General features: G+C 42.6%; 1 long non-coding RNA gene across 1 annotated transcript; it reads right to left on the minus strand.

Moving 5' to 3' along the window:
* Window positions 1–6071: 6071 nt before the first annotated feature.
* LOC143419887 (uncharacterized) lies at window positions 6072–7105 on the minus strand. The gene is made up of 2 exons (XR_013099909.1): window positions 6900–7105; window positions 6072–6320 (listed from the first exon to the last, which is right to left on the minus strand). It is a non-coding gene; the product is annotated as an uncharacterized LOC143419887 (long non-coding RNA).
* Between the last annotated feature and the right edge of the window lie 598 nt (window positions 7106–7703).

The raw sequence follows: 7703 nt of genomic DNA on the forward strand, positions 1-7703 counted from the left end.
TGTTGGAGTAGCGTTCAGATAGCTGCTCTGCTCTATGTTGGTACAGGGCATTGAAGATGATAACAGTGGGTGGATTATATTCTTAAACTTAGTTACAGCGCTTTCAGAAAGACATCTACTGTGATAAAGTCTACTCTCCACCGCTGTGTAATCAATTATTGTAAATGTAAATGTTATCAGGAAATGATCAGACAGGAGAGGGTTTTCAGGAAACACTGTTAAATGTTCAGTTTCTATGCCATATGTTAAAACAAGATCTAGAGTGTGATTAAAGTGGTGGGTGGGTTCTTTTACATTTTGAAAGAAACCAATTGAGTCTAATAACAGATTAAATGCCATGTTGAGGCTGTAATTTTTAGCATCTACATGGATGTTAAAATCACCCACAATAATTATTTTATCTGAGCTCAGAACTAAATTAGATAAAAAGTCTGAGAAATCAGACAGAAACTCTGTGTAAGGCCCAGGTGGACGATAGATGATAACAAGTAAGACTGGTTTCAGAGTTTTACAGCTGGGGTGGATGAAGCTAAGCATCAGGCTTTCAAATGAATTAAAAGTCTGTCTGGGTCTTTGGTTGATTAATAGGCTGGTGTGAAAAATTGCTGCCACACCTCCCCCTCAGCCTGTGCTTCGAGATTTCTGGTAGTTAGAATGACTCTGGGGTGTTGATTCATTTAAACTAACATAATCATCCTGCTGCAACCAGGTTTCTGTAAGGCAGAGTAAATCAATTTGTTGATCAATTATTAAGTCATGTACTAACAGAGACTTGGAGGAGAGAGACCTAATATTTAATAATCCACATTTCACTGTTTTACTCTTTGGTTCAGATGTGGATACTGTATTGTTCTTTCTTTGTGTTTATGTTTAAGTTGTTTGTTGCTGGTTTTTAGTTTGTTTTCTGTCTGTTTGGGAGCTGACACAGTCTCTATGGAGATGAGTTTTTGGGGGGGTAGCAGGAGGAGAGAAGCTGCAGAGAGGCGTGTAAGACCACAACTCTGCTTCCTGGTCCCAAATCTGGATAGTCATATTTTGGAGGGTTTAATAAATTTGTTCATATTTCTAGAAATGAGAGCTGCTCCATCCAAAGTGGGATGGATGCCGTCTCTCTAACAAGACCAGGTTTCCTCCAGAAGGTTTGCCAATTATCTTTGAAGCCCACATCGTTTCTGGGACACCACTCAGACAGCCAGCAGTTTAAGGAGAACATGCAGCTAAACATGTCACTCCTGGTCTGATTGGGGAGGGGACCAGAGAAAACTACAGAGTCCGACATTGTTTTGGCAAAGTTACACACCGATTCAATATTGATTTTAGTGACCTCCGACTGGCGTAACCGGGTGTCATTAGTGCCGACGTGAATTATAATTTTATTGTATTTACGTTTACCCTTACCCAGCAGTTTTAAATTTCCTTCAATGTCGCCTGCTCTGGCCCCTGGAAGACAATTGACTACGGTTGCCGGTGTCTCTAGCTTCACATGTCTGAGAACAGAATCACCAATTACCAGAGTTTGACCCCCGGCGGGTGTGTCGCCGAGTGGGGAAAAACGGTTAGACACATGAACAGATTGGTGGTGTACCTGGGGCTTCTGTTTAAGACTATGCTTCCTCCTCACCATCACCCAGCCGCCCTCTTTCCCCAGCTGCTTGGGGTCTGCTGGGGAACAGCTGGCAGGGCCTACGCTATCTTCGGCTGCACCAGCTACAGGGGCCTGGCTAGCTATGGGTGAATGAAGGGTGCGAAGCCGAGTCTCCAATTCAGTAATCCTGGCCTCCAGAGCTGCAAATATGCTACATTTGTTACAGATATCATTACTGCTAAAGGAGGCCGAGGAGTAACTAAACATCTGACACAATGAGCAAGAAAGTGCAGGAGGGACAGGTGAAGTAGCCATGGTGCTAACGAGTCGGCTACAAGCTAAGCTAGCGAAACAGTACAGAGACAGTGAGTGAATACTTTGTCTATAAATTAGGTAGTGAGTACACAGAAAGTGTGCTTCGGATGAAGAATGTATTTTAAAGTATTTTAAATTGCTAAGCAGATAAGCTACTCAGAAACACCACTGTGTTTGAGCAGGAACAGGAAGTGATACTCTACCGCAGAGCGAGTCCACCAAGTGCACAGGATAAAGACATGCTGTGGAAGAGAGACAGAGATTAACAACAAGTACAATCCAATGCAGAGAGGTCTGTTAACACATCAACAATGACATCAGGTGCTGATGGAAAAGAAGGGGAGGAGTCAGATATGAGGGCGGTTTGCATTGGAAGCTCAGATGATGATGAAGGTCGACCCTAGCGCTTAACTAACGTCCATCATGACATCAGGTAGCACACACACACACACACACACACACAAGCACACACAGGCAGAATCAAAAGATAAGTTCATAATTGACAGAGAATCGTGGTGGCCAGTGGAAAAGCACTGTCATTGAGAGCTGTCGGCGTGACGAATACCCTTATTAGCAACCACAGTGGATCCTCTGTGTGTGTTTGTGAGTGTGTGTGAGAGAAAGAGAGAGCGAGAGAGAGAGAACATACACAGCAAACTGAGTATGTCAGAGTAAATTCACACACTAACCGCCGCTGCGATCGTTTAAGATATGCCCACAAAGGGCAAATGGAGGTAAAGGGGACACGCACTCCAGCGTGTCAGCGCAACATGCATCTCGCTGTAAATCAGTGAGAGATGATGTGCACTCGCTGTCCCAGCTGTTTGATATGCAAACGGCTTTTCTATGCAAATATGTCCTGACGGCGTTCGACACACAAAGCCGGCGAGGCTCCGAGGCCCAGGTGTGCCGAGGGAGGAGAGGAGGAGCAGGAGATAAATAAAAATGGGCACCGGATCACAAACGGAGCATTTACACAGGAGGTTTGTTTAACCGTGTTTGCTCGCCCACTTGTCCCCTGCTCCTTCTTTACACTCTGCTGTTGGATTGTGTCTCAGGATGGCACAAAGGTGCTCTGCAGACACAATGAAAGGCCGAACGTCTCCATCACACAGACGCAGTTTGGCCTGCGTGACTCCCATTGTGGTGTCCGATTGCTGTGTCTCTGGAGTAAAGCCGCCTCTGTTGTCTCGCCAGCTTCCTGCTTCAAACGCCACCTGGCTGCTCCCGGCTCTCCCTCCTCCCATCCGGCCTTTTCTTCGTCGCTGTCATTCACCCTCGTCTTCATTATTTACCTCTGCCCCTTCGATCTGTCTCACCCCCGCTGAGTTCTACTAACGCCCCACCTTTCTGCTTTGAGCTCCACAGGCCTGCAGTCTCAGTCAACTCAACAGATCCAGGACATGTTTTCCTGATCAGGCATCCCTGAGCTGAACATCAGGCTACACAGTCAACGTGGACAGGTGTACGAAGGAAGAGAAATCACAGTCTGATTAAAATTAAACAGATGTGTGAGTCTGTGACAAGCTGACATCCTTGTATATTAAAAACATGTATACATATGTGGATAGAATGCCGACTACGCAAGCTAGCAGACTTCCAGCTACAGTTTTGTGAAATGATCACGAAGCTTAGATGAAGCTATTCGATCATTTTAGCCGTTTCCATAGAGGAAGTCGTAGCGTGCCGCCTTTACTCGTTCTCCTTAAAGAAACGTGTGATGTAACCCCAGTCATGTTGTTCTATAACCAGCTTCTCAGTTTAGAAAAGAGCTTCAGAGGTTAGTGCCAGTCGGCTTTTGGGGGAAAAGAGTTAAACCTGTAACCAGGCTGGAGCTACAATGTCTGCATGTATAAAGCTAAGACAGCAAATGGTTTTCCAAGAATGTCTCAGTGCTAGTGAGGTTAAAACTAAAGCTTGAGATGGTGGTCCATGGGATCTTGATGAGCATGTTTTCCAGACAACTAATTGGTCAGCAGGTTCATGTGATCACTGCCCAGTCCACAGCAGGTTTGCTCTGACGTGATTTAACCCCTGGAAACACAGGCTGAGAGCTAACGTGAGCTCAGGGCAAGGAGGAGGAGGAGGACCTGGAACCACGGGAAAGGAGGTGAAGGGATGGAAGGAAAGCAGCAGCCACAGTGGGAAAATGAACTGACACATGAAGCAACATTCATGATTGCTTTTCAGTGCCTGAGTCATTTTTGTCCTGCTATCTGAGCTAAGCGCTAATGTGCGTCCGGGGAAAAGCAGAGATGAACACAAAGAGAGTGCGAAACGCACACCAATAAAAAGTTGGAAAGAGAGGCCAACTCCTCCACAGGTGAGACTTTTCTCTCTGCTCCTCCTGCAGTGAAGGAGTGGGCTCCACTTCAGCCTCCAGGTTCATAAATCACAGAGAGGAGAAGCTTGTTAAATTGAACTTTATATAACTTCTGTGTAAAGGTCAGCGCTCTCTTTTTCAGAGCTAATTTAAAGATTAGAGGAGTCAGTGTTTCCATCACACCCACACACACACACACACAGATAAAATGAATATATGCATGAACATGTATGGACACGCAGCCTTTCACACACGTGCCATTTACATTAGACAGTCAGGCCAAGGTGAGACTTTTTAATAATTTCTTCAAGATTGCAAACTAATCTGGGAACCCTTTGCACAAAGCTCGGCTCTAATTCCTTTGTCTGAACCGAGGCCTTGTTTGATAGATTAGCATGTCATTAAAAGCTGGCCGTGCTGAGAAGCTTCAGATGTTGTAAGTGATCACAGAGAGGGTTCCTAACTAACATCAGGAGCTAACGTGGTGGAAACTGTGACATAATGAAGGTTAAGAGTTTGCTGTAACGCCCGGCAGGACCAGCGAATCCTCTGACTGAATGTTTTCGAGCAAACCCAGCGAGTTTGGCACAAAGTGACTTAAAATGCAGCCATGACTAATTCACCTGTAATTACACTGACTTTATTTGAACTACAAAGACTTAAAGGCAGGTGTACTGAAACAAGTCAGTAATAACTAATAATTACACAAATAATTATACTGTAATTAAACTCAGGTACTGCTTAAGTACTTTTCTGTCAAATACTTCATGTTATGCAGTACTTATCTTAAAACTACTGATACATTATAAAAGATACATTGATTAAAATTGCACATGGCTGCCTCTCCCAGAGCATCTTTCTGCAGGAGGTTTCTTCCAGTTAAAAGGGATTTTTTCCTTTCCACTGTTGCCAAGCACTTGGTCACAGTTTAGTTTTTTCTGTGTTATTGTAGGTCTTTAGCTTACAGGGCCTCGAGGTGACTGCTGATGTGATTAGTCACTGTGTAAGTAAAACTGAAGGTGCTGCCAAAACGAGCATTAGATGATTTTTCAGTTGGATTATTTCTTTCCGATAATTTGGAGAGCATTTTTGATCGCCCGCTGGCCTCAGAGGAATCCTGAACCCTTTTGTTCTACAGCATCTTCACGCTATGAGACAGCAGCATGATTCGCTGAGGCAGGGCTACAGACGTCCTGTCATAATCCACAGCAAATATTTGCAGGTTTGACTGGCATACCTGTGGTGGATGGAGGTGGCGGTGCTCGGGCAGTGCTGTTGATGGTTATGAGCTCCACAGTGATTTGGTTGTGCAGCTGGCTCTCTGTTCTTATATAACATTATCTTAATATGCACATTATTTCTTTGGATGCTTTTGTTGTGTTTTATACAGTTGTTGTAGGCTGTTAAAGAACGCAGGTGATAATTCAAGAGACGACTTAAACGTTGAGCTATGTTTCAGATGAAATGGTGAAGGTTTGATGTGGTGGGGATGGAAATTTGGCACAGAGAGAGGATCCTGTACACAGCAAATCCACCATGTCCAAATTAACACTGTCGGATTTGATTTCAACACTATTAAAGTGTCTATATGGGTCCACACCAGAGAGTGTTAATTTAACTCTTTTTGGAGAGTTGGTACATTAACTCTGATTTAGTGTTAAACACCAAATCTGTCTGGAGTTGATAATTTAACACTTGGTGTTAAGAGTTTATATATTAACTCTCAAAGAGTATTTTAGTTTAACTACGTAAGAGTTATCTTCTAATTCATTCTAAAAAGCAGGAATTTTACTGTTCTGAACTTCTAGAAATTTCTTTTGGAAATAAACATTTACTAAAAAGATGCAATGGTTTTTGAAAAACTTTTATTCTGAACTGTGCACCACAATTTCAAAACATTTTCTGAAAGATGTAACAGTATACATGTTCTCACTTTCATTAGAATTTTGTTTATCAAAAGGTCTGACATGGTAAATGCAAATAACAGCATTCTCATCACTTATTTCTTCAATACAATATGCATGTCCTTCATTCATCACTTTGTGGAACTTCAGCGCACTTCTGCTCTCCCCCATATTCCATCTTCACAAGCATATCCTGTGTGGAGATTGAATAAAAATTAGTTGACACTAATTAACGGCACAAATAATCCAGTAAACAATTGCAGCACAGTAAAAAAAGGAATCCTCTTTGAGCCATTACTTGTGTAAAGTATTTTCCCAAAAGACAAAGACACAGGCAACAGGTAATACTGAACTAAATGTAAAACCTCAACCTTTTTCATTTTTACCTAAACCGTGTGCACAAATCTCTGAAAGGATCTATGCTAACGTAGAATCGAGTCAGGACGTCAGTTATTGCCGTTTGCTCGTTTTTTTTTTATGGGCGATCGTTTTCAGGCTTCAAGTAGCACCATTATACCAACATTTCACATTCTAGACATTGTTTTAGGTGTATTTGACCAAAAGTTTGACTGAAAATTCACATGCAAGCTTTTTTTCCAAGGCTGTGGTATTTGCCCGCAAACAATACCTTTCAGCTAGCTAAAACAGATTATTATGCTATCACCGAGCAACACGGCTAATGCCTTTCACACAGCTTTGTCTCAACTCCAAAGAGCCACAGAAGTAAAAGCTCATAATAATAATTGAAACAATCTTTGAAAAAATGACTTACCAAGCATGGCAAACAACTCAAATATGTAGAGCAAAATGTTCTGAAACGGCTTCACTTCAGCTTCGATTGGAGCCGTGCTGGGGGCGGAGTCTGTGAATTTACTCTATTGGTGTCATAGCCCCTGTAGGAGTTCAGAGTTAAGAGGTCAAGAGTTAATGTTTCCATTATAACACCTCCAGATTTGACAGAGAAACACTCATTTTTAACACTCGATTTTAACTACTATCATTTTACACCTCAGAGTTACATTAAAAGAATGTGACTCTGCTTAGAGTAAAATTAACTCTACTTTTGCAAGGAGACTATTAACACCAAAAAATGTAACACTTTTGAATTTGCTGTGTAGTACTACCATTAAACAGCCCTGTCTGTAAACGTGAACAAACAGTGCTCACGTCCTTTGTTTATGTCTAAGAGAAGAAAAAAAGAACAGGTCGTCTTAGGTGTCAGTGTTTTCACTTTAAACAAAGGTTGAATATATACAGTAACCTCTGGATTAGTTCTATTTGTTACCTTTAAATGATGAGCGAGGCAAGAATACACTCTGAGAAAACAGGCGAAATACTCACCTGGTCTCTTCTCCAAAAAACTGGAGGCGTGTGAAAAAATGAAAATAACTCTTTTGTAAATGGAGATTTGGACAGGGATAAAGGTCGATCACTAGAGTCAGTGTAGAGCCGCAGGTCCCGTTCTTCCTGGATATTCTTCGAACCGGCTGGTTTTCGTGATGCTGAGCTGGCTCCAGCTAACAGCAGGTGGCCTGTAGCAGGACACTGCAGCCTCTGCATTTAAGGCTGAATATTT

The sequence above is a fragment of the Maylandia zebra genome, linkage group LG1 (genome assembly GCF_041146795.1).
Source record: "Maylandia zebra isolate NMK-2024a linkage group LG1, Mzebra_GT3a, whole genome shotgun sequence".
In the NCBI taxonomy this organism is placed as follows: Eukaryota; Metazoa; Chordata; class Actinopteri; order Cichliformes; family Cichlidae; genus Maylandia; species Maylandia zebra.